The sequence below is a fragment of the Echinops telfairi genome, unplaced genomic scaffold (genome assembly GCF_000313985.2).
Source record: "Echinops telfairi isolate 266 unplaced genomic scaffold, ASM31398v2 ScPeMD7_2291;HRSCAF=2852, whole genome shotgun sequence".
Classification (NCBI taxonomy): Eukaryota; Metazoa; Chordata; class Mammalia; order Afrosoricida; family Tenrecidae; genus Echinops; species Echinops telfairi.
This window is the reverse complement of record NW_022106189.1, coordinates 2167022-2179168: the sequence shown is the minus strand read 5'-3', so window position 1 is coordinate 2179168 and position 12147 is coordinate 2167022. Positions and strand designations below refer to the sequence as shown.

General features: G+C 49.2%; 1 non-coding gene across 1 annotated transcript; it reads right to left on the bottom strand.

Annotated features, from left to right (window-relative positions):
* Positions 1-656: 656 nt before the first annotated feature.
* On the bottom strand, positions 657-762 carry LOC115870804. Its single transcript, XR_004046930.1, has one exon. It is a non-coding gene; the product is annotated as a U6 spliceosomal RNA (small nuclear RNA).
* Between the last annotated feature and the right edge of the window lie 11385 nt (positions 763-12147).

Genomic DNA, 12147 nt, shown 5'->3' with positions numbered 1-12147 from the left:
TCACCCTGGTCCAACCATCAGAAAGCAAGAGACCCGAGAACTAGAAAGGCGAGGCTCACTGAGCCATTTATCTCTCCACCCTTCAATTAACCCCACCTGTGTTTATCAGCCAGGTTGGCACAATAAACTAACTCAGATGGAGTCTCCAGGAGTTGAACTCTACCCAAGGACAATTGGCTTTGGGAACCAGGTGTAACGTGTTCAAATGCTCCTGAAGAAGTATGCGCCCCACACTGTGCCCTGACCATGGGGGTGTGGCCTCGACGTGATGTCTGCGCAGCCCAAGCAGACACCAGTCAAGTGTGGAGCTGTCTTGCGATTGCCCAGAGTGCCCTTCCTTGACTTCTACCTCAACCATTGGGCAAAAGCGTCCCAAGAGGCCCACATACTTTCTTTCCTCTTTATTATTGTTGGTGCTTTTGTTCTAAAAACACCAGTCTTTGAGGCCACCAGTTCAAACAAAGGGGCCCCGCTGCTGTCCTGCTTATGAGATGTGCTGCTAACCACCAGGTTGCAATTTCAAACCACCAGCCACTCCTTCCTCGAGACAAAGAGGAGGCTTTCTACTCCCGTAGAGATTTACAGTCTCAGAAACCCACAGGGGCAGTTCTACCCTGTGCTGTAGGGTCACATGGGAGTCGGCCTCAACTCAATGGCAGTGAATTGAAATCCACTGTAGGACAGGGGCATCCTTGCACCAGGGCCATGCTAACCTTCTCTGTATCGCTCCAATTTTAACATAGGTGCTGCTGAAGCGAGCAAAAGGACAGGGTAAGGCTGCCCCTGCAGGTTTCTGAGACTGAAACTCTTCACTTTTCTGTTGCACATCGGGGTGCTGTGAATCAGACCTGACCCAATGGCACCCAAGCAGCTCTTGATGGGAGGAGAAAGCCTCCTCTTTCTCCCATGTCGCTGCTGGTGGTTTCGAACTGCTGGCCTTGTGGTTGACAGGCCAACTTGTAATTTGCTACAACCCCACAGCTCCTTTAAACAAGGTCAAAGGATACAAAACATTGCAGGTCAGCGTGCCTCCGCCCACTCAGTCTCATTTGCCAGAGGTAGTTAAGGTGAAAACCCTAGTACACAACCTTCTAGACCTTTCCCTGTGTCTCAGGCTGTGTTGCGAGAGGGTACCGGACCTGGGGAGGGAGGACACCGTGTTCCTGCTAGGAAGCCGAGCTGTCACCTTCTCAGGCCAGCCAGGCCCTCTGGAAACAGAGAGCAGACCTCAGAAGGCTGGGCAGAGGCAGGAGTCCTAGCTGGGTAGTCGGTGAGCAGACCCAGTGTCGGTGTGAACTTTGCCAGTGCCAGGACGGGCTGGGGTGGGAGTCGCTGGTGCAGCCATTCCACAGGGCACTGTCTTTCGTTCTGTGAGATGTGTAGTGAACGGAGCACAACTTCCCCCAGCTCATACACGGTCCACAGAGGTCTTGGATGAGAAAAACGGGCCAGCTGAAGCATGGGTGGCAAACCCATCAAAATTTCGCCATCGTGTCCATACAATTTCTAAAGAGACCGTCTCAAATGATGCCAAGCGTGTTGCGCCTGTTTCCTCCAGTCAAGCAATCTGGGGGAGTCAAGCTCCCGTGTCTCCAACCCGCAGAATCCCAGGGCTGGGATTGCTCCGTTTAGCAAATAGAAAGACAGGCTGCCCGCTTACATTTGAATTTCAGATAAACAATGAATATTTTTTTAGTATAAGTATGACTGTGTCCTGTGCATATTTGGGACATATTTGCACACAGAACAAAAGTATTCATTATCTGAAATTCAAATGTATCCAGCCATCCAGTGTTTCCTCTGAAGACCCTATTCAGAATGTCTTTGTGAAACTGTGCAGACAAGAACCAGACTTGAGACGGACCCAGAGAGAGCTCCCTCGCCCCTTCCTCAGGCCTCTCCACAAGCAGCCTGCTGCCTCCTGGCCCCAGAGACCAAGCCTTGGAGAAAAATGTGGGCCATGGTGCCTGAGTAGGTGGCATGCCCTCATTGCTGGATTCTGGAATGCTGCACCTGTGCGCCTAAATAGGAGGGGCTCTCAGGAGACCAGGGGATACCAAGACAGCCCCACACGCACCAAAGCCCTGGAAATTCTCCTTGCCACACGTCTTCAGGTAATCTCTCCCTGCTCCAGAATGCAGACTTCCACCGCAGGTCTGGCCAGGCTTTTTCCAGAAGAGGATGGAGGTTTGGAGGTCCGGCTCACCTACCTGGCCTGGCCGCAGTCCCATGACAGCTTTAATGCAGCTCGGGGCCGCTGAGGGATGCAGGGCACACGTGCACACTGCTTTCATGTTCAAATCAATGATGGCCAGCCTGACTCATCTTCTCACGTAGACCAGAAAATTCCAAGTCTGGTTGCTTCTTAATCATATGGAGACCTAAATATAGAAATGCCTACAGAAGGCCGAGCCTGAGGAAGCTGCTGCCCTCATTCTCCTGGAGAAAAGCTGGGGGGTCTCACTCTTTCCTGCTGAGACACCAGCACGCCAGCACTGGACTGCAAGTTCCATCTGCCATCCTCAACGGTGGTTCCATCATCACGTGGCACACGTGTGGCTGCAGAGTGGCTGAGGTAACTCAGCTCTGGCCCCCAGTGGGTTGCAACATATGAGTCACCGTGCACCTGGCTTAGTCCCCTTTGGGCAGGTCCCTCCACAGGACAGTGATGCAGGAACAAGTAGCCAAGATTTCTCTGCTACAGAATACCTTTGCCAGTGGAGCAATTTCTCTGCTGTCTACCCTGGAACCACAGCCCGGGGCTGCAAGCGCCAGAGATTTCCCCTGCAAACGCCTGCATGGGGTGGGGGTGGGGAGGGTTGCCCAACACGCAGAGAGTGTCAACCCCACAGGTAGGAGGAGCAAGCAGGACCCCCTACAGCAACAGGCTGCCCCGTTAGGGAATAATTTGAAAGGTGCCTTTGTCGGAAAGTCCAGGAATCTTCTAGAATGTCCTTTCGGCCCAAAGATCATGAAATCCAAATAGAGCTGAGCTGAAGAGAGGGCATGCAAATGCGTTAAGCACGTGTATTAGTCTTCGTTGACTAGAGAAACAAATCGAGACACTTTTATGTGTGTAATAGAGAACTTTATGTCAAAGAGTAATTGTATATTAAGAAAACATCCCAGCCCAGTCCAGATCAAGTTCATAAAATCGTTATTAGCACATATGTCCGATACCAGTTGGTAAATTCCTCTTCAAACTCACGCAACACATGGAGCAACACTGAGTGCAGGAAGATCACAGGCCAGTGGGTGGAAAGTCTTATGGACCCAGTGGTGGTGGAAGCATCTCAGCCCTGGCTTGGGTCCTACATGGCTCCTCCAGTGCCAGGGCTCTGGCTGCCATCAGCATAGCTCCATGTGCTTGTCTACAGGAATGTCTCACAGGGAGACGAAGCACACTCAGAGAGTCTGTGTCCCACCTCCAGAGAAAAAGACAGGAGTGCCCAGAATCCTCAGGAGAAGGCCAGGCCCACACAGAGGCCTCATTGGCGATGACTTGATTGACAGACTAGACTCACCTCTTCGCAAGTTGACAGGAGATTATGTAACTGCCACAGCACTGCGACAGTTCCTACCACAATGAGAATTTTTAAAGGCCAGAAAAGTCTTATCAGAGTAGCCTCTCCAACGCATGATGGTCACGTTAAAGGAATGAGCACCATGAACCAGAAATGAGAGACTGACCACCTGGCATCGCCTCTTGCCAAGTGGATGAAGGCAAACATGGGGCTTCACTGCCCAGCCTGATGCAGCCGGCAACCCAGGCAGCAGGGTCTGGTATTCAAAGCTGAATAAACACCTGCAGGTGCCCCAACACACACCTGCCTTCATCATGGGGTGTCCAGAGCACACAATACATATGACCTGTTGGCACCCTCTAGGCCACAGGTCAAAAGGGAACTCAGCTGAGCACATGCAGGCACCAGTCTTATCTGGCACACAACAGCAGTTTTTAGATACTTGAATTTATTGCCAATCTTTAAAAGGCTTTCATTTCACAAGAACAGCCAGATTTCCAGCTTCTTTTAACAGACCAGAACCTGCACTGGGGCTGTGTCTGATGGGCAAGAGCCAAAGAACACTTGCCCCCAGAGACAACTCCCTTGCAACCCCTCCCCCCACTGCCTTCCTCTGCCTCCACAGCTGCCCCCGGAAGGTCCTGCCTGAGCCCCCAAGACCCCGCAGGGACATGCCAGCAGCGCCCTCCCTCCCTCCCCACATGCATTTTCTCCATGCTGTCCTTCCAGCTTTCAGCAAACCTGTACCCATGGACTCCTTCTTGCCAAAACCAGAGGCCAGCTGCTCTAGACAAAGCCAAACCCACTGCCCTCAAGTGGAGTCCGATGCGCACTGAGGCTATCGGTCAGGGTAGACCTGTTCCTGTGGGTTTCTGAGGCATACTCTTTACAGGCGTAAAAAGCCTCATCGTTCTCCCAGAGAACCACTGGTGATTTCGAACTACTGACGTTGCAGTTAGCAGCCCCGTGTATAACCCACTACACCACCAGGGCTCCTCTGTAAGTCTCTAAAGATGTGCAGCTGACTGACCATTTGTAACCCCCATAGCAGCACCACTCAATAAAACGAACAACCCCTGAGTCCTGGGAATCAGCTAGAATACGTTCCAAGCAGAAGCGGAGGCCCGAGCAGCAGTAAAGGCAAAACGTCCATGCCCATTTCATAGACTGTGGCCACAGAGGTTGTGATTCCATTTTGCCCTTTTTCTGTCCCCGGCACTTCCGAGGATGAATGATCCACTCTTGAGAATTGAAGAGATGGAAGTTTGATCAGGGTTGAAGGGAGAAAAAAAAAGTTTTGATTGGCTGATTCAGGAATTGGGATTCTGGGCTGAGCTTTCCAAAAGGATAATGTATCTTTAAGCCTAGGTGCCCTTCAGGGACTGTATTGGATAAATGTCTTCTGAAAAGCCTGTAAATATTCCATCGCCTCACTGTCATTACTACCATGAAATGATAATGAAGCATGAAAGAAATATAATTCCATATTCAGATGACAGCATTAGCCTCCATAAGCAAACTGAAATATTTATTAGTAAAATGTTCAGTATCTACGCCTGTAATCTAAAAAAAAAAAAAGGACAAAAATGTTTTATAATAAAAAAGAGATTGAATGCGGAGGTAAAATCTGGTTGGCTGATTTTATTGCTTATTATTAAATCCTGGCAAAACAATTATTTTTTTCTTTTCATTAGTAAGACACCCAAATTAAAACTATGCCCTCCGGCTGCAAGGTTTACAGTAGTGATTAAAAACAAGGAATTGTGATGCATGGGGCTTTTGACAATGGCATAATCAAATTCATTCATATTGTTCAATCTCTCACTGACAAATATTTTTACAGTGAAATATACCAAACAAAGAGTCACAGCCAACAACTATCAATACTGAGAAATTAGGAAACCTTGTTATTATTGAAATAGTGAACTGATACAATGTTGCCATAATCTTGAATACAAACATTTAGTGTCATTAATTAGGGTAATTATTGCCTAAATTGTGCCTAATTGTCTTATCCTGAATAGGCGGTGGGCTGGCGCGCTTGGAGCTTTCCCGGCACCTACGTAGGAGACAGTGCAAGTCACACTGTCTCCTTCCGCTCTGAAGTTTGGGCTGCATTTCCTGCAGGACAGAAAACACATCCGAATACCAGCCCAGAGATAAACAGGATCCCCCGGCCTTGACCTCTGTTTCACCTTCTTGAAAAAGAGGCCTTCAAGAAGTGTCAGCAGCTGCTCGGGTACCCTGGTCACATTCCTTAAAGGAAAGGGAGAGAGAGGAGAAGAAGAAGGGAAAAACATGGGGTCTTTGAAGTGAATGAAAAATTAGAAATTCAAGTGACCACAATCAATTCTGAAACACTGCACAAAATTAATTACAGTTTTGCATCAGAAGCAAGAATGTAGATTTCAGGCCGTCCATGTCATTTATCTCGAGCTGCACAATATACAAGGCGATTAAAAAGCCAAATCTGTCCCACCTCCCAAGTCTACGGGCCTCTCGGAGGCTGTGAAGTACAAATGATTAACTCCGAGCTGTGCGGCGTGAATAGAGAGTGCGGCCCTCGCAGAAGCTGGAGAGCGACAGATTTGCAGCTCTTTATCAGAAGCCAGTCTGGTGGCCACTGACGGGACCCAGATAAATTGCACGGAGATGTGACAGTGGCTGCAGAAAGCTGGCTCGGCAAAATCCAAATCTCTAATTTCTATCTGTTTTTAATTGCTTGCCTTAAATTTGCATTTTTATGCAATTGGCTTAAAGGATGTAGTCTATGCTGGAGGCGACTCAGACCAAATTGCTGCCCATTTAGTCGTCGCAGGTCTGTGGAGGAGAGGGCAGACCTGGCCTTGTGGTCACTTTTAACCAGCAAGATCAGCGTCTGAAATATACCTTGACTTGAAAGGTCCCAGAAGCCATCAGTGCCCGGAAGATGCCCAGGGAGCGGACGTCCCACAAAGAAACCGAGCACCCCTTTCCCTCATCCTCCAGGGCACCCTTTGGCAAAAGGCAGGCCACGCTTGTGTTCAAAATACATTTTATCCTGTTGTCAAAACAAACTCGGTATGAGAAAGGCTGACAGATTCTCCCGAGACTCAGAGCGGCAGACGTGGCGTGTCCCAAGAAGGCACAAGCTGGATGCCTTCTTTAGTCAACCCTGCACTCAGGATCCGCTTATTAGCATGGGAGGTGGCCATTGAAAACTGTCGTTTTATGAGGGAGACGGGAGCAGGAAGGGAGGGGGGAAATGAGGAGCTGACACCAAGGGCTTAAGTAGAAAGCAAATGTTTTGAGACTAATGATGGCAACAAATGTACAGATGTGCTTGACCAATGGATGGATGGATGGGTTGCGATGAGTTGTCCGAGCCCCCAACAAAACGATTAAAAACAGAGAGAGAACTGTCATTTTAGGATTTGTAAGTAGAGCTTCCCCTAAGCTCTAGGTGTGGAGCACTTGGCTCCCGGCCCTCTGACTCGGCTGGACTGGATTTAACCGTGTGCCTCCTGTCTGTGCCTCAGAATCCCACCAACCTGCCCCTTGTAAGGTCTCCAAGCTGTCTGGACACAGCCCACCTCAGCAGCTTCTCTTCAGCCCTCGTCTCTCCTCTAAGGAAGTCTGGGGCGCCCAGTGGTCTCAGATGCACGATCTCAGACAGGCCTGAAGGAGGTAGGTGGAGAGAAGAGTCTGCCTTCCCCCACCCCTCTCCTATTTAGGTGGGAAGTTCTTGTCTTTCAGGGAAAGAAGAATGCAGCACAGCAGAAAGAGCCAGTGACCCGCTGCCTCACAGGCAGGAGCTGGAGGGAGTGGTGAGGAGTGGGGCGAACATTAAATACTTTCACCCTCTGGAGTGCCGTGGGTTATGCACTGGGCTGTTAGCTACAAGGTCTGCAGTTCAAAACCACCCCACTCACCAACGATGAGGGGTTTTGCTCCTTGACAGATGTGCACCTCCGAAACGCACAGGGGCAGTTCTACCCTGTCCTTTAGGGTGGCTGTGAGTCAGGACCACCTCGCTGGCATAGGCTTGGTTGTGTTCATTTCGACGGAAGGGGCAGCTTCTCCACTCGTCAGACGAAAGCTTTCCTGAAGAACAGCAAGTCTTCGTGGCCAGATGTTCTGAATGCTCGTGCAAATGGAAAATCTAGACTCTATCGAAAGAGTCCCTCTATTGTAACACTTTTCAAAGAAAAATCAAAGACCTGTGCTAGCCACACACAAAAAGGATTTGATGCCCACCTCCAGCCCCCATGATGGCCCAACTCGGACCTCAGATTCCCAGTCCGAAGGGTATCAGCACTGTCATTGTGGAGTGACTGCAAGAGTGGTGTGCCGCCTATCCCATCCTCCCTCGGACCAACCTCCCCAAGCCCCAGCTGGGAAGGACCACGAGCACTCATGAGCGTGAAGATCCTGAGAGCTTCAACTGGGCATTCAAAGATGTGCAATTGCCGGGAGAAGACCTTTGTAAGGGACGTGGCCACAGCGGATGGCGCAGTGTCTGAGGCACAAGGCTCCCAGTCCAGGGCAGAGTTGAAAGGAAATTGGTAGTTCTGCTTTGTTTTTTGAAAGCAGCTCAGCATACCATTTCAAGATGCATTTGCTGGGTGCTGGGGAGGCCCGGGAGGAAACTGAAAGTGCATGGTTCCTTCCCACAAAGGGCGTCTACCTGTGCCTTCCAGTCCTCAGAATACGAATGTCCCCAAATAGTTTCTAGAAGACTCATGTAGGCCCAAATAGGAGCGCTTTCACACTCGATAAGACCATTAGTGGTATCTTGTGAAATATATGCCATTACTTCCCTCAAGGCAGGGAGAGGTCAAGCAAGTGATCTGTCTTGCTTTTGCATCCAGTGGGTGTCTGGACAAAGAAGTGGTCTAGGTGGGTCCCCTGGACCTGGCTGAGCCCACCACCAGGTTGCTGTGACAATGAAATGAGGTGACCATTGAGAATGGCTTCTATACACTGCCATCCTTGCTTATTATTGCCTCCATCAGAAGGACTACATTCTATCAGATCTAAGATGATCATGGAGAGAGGAGGGTTGGCTTTGGGAATCTAAGAATCCATAAGGTCAGAGTTCAACGATTTAGGATTTGGTGTGCCTTCGGGCGCCATTGGTCAATAACATGTTTTGGTCTGCATTTACAAGAATTCGTGATGTGAAATTAACAGGATGCCCAGTGGGCCACTGATTGCATACCACTGATACCCTCACCTCAGTGTTCCAAGCTACCCCTCCTGATGGGCTAGGATGTCTCACACTGACCAGAACAACCAAAGTCTCCTTGGGGGAGGGGAGACACTCCTGCCTGGTGCTGCCGAACCAAGCGGAGCCGGTTTGCCACGTTGAATGATTCCTTTTGCACCAGGGGGTGTGGTTTCAGAATCAGGGGTGGCCTTTCCATGCCGAGATCAAGGATCAGAGAGGATAAGTGGCTGACCCAAAGACTCACACATAGATGGTAACTAAACTGACATTAGAATCTAGGGGGGGATACAAACACATGCAGAATGTTCGCCAAGCCTTTAGGAAAGCATGGATGAAATGAACCTCAAATCACGGGAGAATTTCCCTACACACTGCTGTTAAGAGCATATGTATGTGATGATCTTTGAAAATTCCCAAGAAAGGGAGAGTTCTGTAACTATACAACGATAAAGTCCACCATGAGTTCTTCATTGATCCTTTCCTTGGCAGCATACCTTAGAGAGGCTTTTACACTAATGATACCAAATGGGTCACTTCCATTTTAAACTAATTATTGGATACCTCACAAGCCCCAAACTAGTCTTCATCCAATCGGTAGGTAAAGTCTAACACAGTTCACCAAAGCAGATAAGGAACTGGGGTCATAGTGGACCATTAGTTGACAATAACTCAGGCAGTGAAAGAGTATAATATAGTGGAAAGAAAACCACCCTAGAGCCAGAAGTCTCCACTCTATAACGGACCTTGAACGAGTTCCTCTTGTCTTCAGCTAGAAGACGGGGAATATAATCATCCTTCTACCTGGATTTGGAGACACAAAAAGAGAGACTGTAGTGATCGCATTTGGGAAGATCGGGGTGCCAAACTCTCATTGGGAACGACTGCTGAAGTCTGGGTCTTAGGAGACAGCAAGCTGGGATGCTTGATCTCTCCGAACATGATGTCCTTATATTTGCTTCAAGAAAAAATTAACATTTCCAACTCAGAATGTTCTCCAACACTGTTGCTTTCTTCCTTTTAAAGCAGGAGCTACATTAACAAAAGCAGTTTCAATAGTAATAATGACAATGATCATTGCTGTTTTATTATAAATGAGCTCCCACTTGCAGAGGGCTAGTTTCTGCAGGCCAGCATCAAGCAGGGGGCAGAGTGGAGTCCAGCCATGATGGAAGTGAGAAATGGAGAGAGCCGGGGCTCCCGGGTTGGCCCACTCCCTGCTCCTGTGCTCATGGATCAGAATCCCTGTGGGGGAGCACCAAGGTGCCCAGCTGACGGTTGACCAACCCCTCACATGTGAGTGAATCATTCCCAACTATCCTGTTGCCAGTCCACCCACCTGAGTGGACTGAGTTCTACAGACTCAGCCAGGCTGACCCAAACAGGGCCCAGAGAAGGGAGCTGTGTACCCAACTGAATGTGTGGGTGGTGTGTTATGCAGCCATAGTGAGGCACCAAGCAACCTCTGGATACAACGCAATGAAAACCTAGGAAAGTGTCCTCCTCCTTGCCCCTCTGCACCCTCAGCATCTCTGAGCGGCCTAGAGGAACAGCTGATCCGAATGGAAGCCTTCCCATCATTCTGTCTTTCCCGAAGGCCTGCCCAAAGTCCTCTTTACCTACGGCCTTCAGTCACACTTCAGGTCAGGCCCTGAGCTCACACACCACTACCACCACCACCCCCGTGGCTGGATTTTCAGCCAGGCCTGTGAGGGGGGCAATCACACATGGGAGGCACAAACACCTTCCAATAACAAGCACCAGGCAACAAGGGGCAGCACTTACCCAGGGCCGTGCAGAGGGTTAGGAACAAAGGAAGGGTGGAGACGAGGCACAGGGAGGGAGTGGGAAACGTGTCGTCACATTGAGGAGAGGGCCATGCTAATTGTCGATGGAGAACGATGGTCTGCTCTGTAAGCCTTCACCCAGTTCATAGCAGCAAGTTTAAAAATAAAACAATAAGAGATAGCAGGAAAAACAAACCACTAACATGGAGTCAATTCCAACTTAGAACTCTATTGAGGGCTCCTGAAATTGTAAAGCATTAATTTTGTGGGAGCAGGGAGCCTCATCTTTCTCCCTCAGAGGGGCTTGGTGGGTTTGAAGCACCAACCTTTTGGTTAGTAGCCCAACACCTAACTCACAGTGCTAACAATGAAGGCTGCCCGCACTGCACATTGCTGACGTGGGTGGCACAGAATGGTGAGCAAAGCAGAGCCCCAGCCTGCCTGCCTGTCTGCACGGCACATCCAGGCCAGCCCTGCAGCCGCACGCTGGGTGGTGGAACGGCAAATACGAGGGACTGCTTTATAAAAATGGAAATGCAATTGTCTGGCCAATAAAAAGCATCCCTGTATGTAATCCCAGTAATAGATTTTTAAATCCTCAGAGCTGGCACGCTGTTCCGTGTATCCCGGTTATTATCTGTCCACTTCCCAACCTTAAGAGATTAGATTGTTTAAAGATTTGTTAGCTGTGAGCTGCTTTAAAGAAGGGAACGTATACACTCCTGGCTAATTGAAAAATAGCAGTTTACCAGATCCTCCTCTGATATGATAGTGTAACGTTTGTACTTAGAGTACTCTCAATACTTCAATAAGTGGGGGAATTTGAAGGGAAAAAAAACCACGTCTTCAGGGCTTTGCAGAAAATGTGACTGTTACCAATTTATACTGCTTTTTTAACCATTATTTTCTTATATTTCCCACAATGCCTCGGATCAGAAGCAAACAGAAACTGAGTGATTACCCCAAAGTGTGCTAGATGAACTGGAAAAAGTCTATTCAAACAAAGCTCATTAGTTCTGATACCTCCAGGGCCATGACAAATTAAGCGGCTGGTGAGTGTGCTCGCAGACAAAAGGATGATGCCGGAACTAGGGCTGAGCTAGGCACTGTGTCAATAAATTCCCCTGAAAAAGGTAAAAATTACAATTGGAGCTAAAATGGAATCCCTTTAAAGAGCATGTACAAAATAGATCATCCCTCCTTTCTTAAGCACGCTTGTGAACCCGCCTGTGATGAATTATTGCAGCCCCAGGAAGCGGCCACTCCTGAGGGGCTCCCTGGCCAGGTGCATGGAGAAGGGCTGGCTGCTCAGTCCCAGCCCCCGTTGGCCGCTCCTCTGCAGAGTCCCGCGTGGCTGCAACCCCACACGCCAAGGCGCACACTTGCTGAGCCCAAGGTAGAGGAAGCGGACCTGGTTTACTGCGCCCAGACCCTCCAGGTGAGGGGAGGACCCCCAAGACGCTAAGATCACCTCGCTTTCCAGACCAAGAGAGGATCGCGCATCAGAACCAGGACTTTCTTTCTCCTGGGCTCTGATTTTATTTATGTGAAGAATCTTGGAAAATTCTAAACAGTAGCACTACTTTTTTTTTAACATTGGGCCCATGGAGACTTTAACAGATAACTGGTG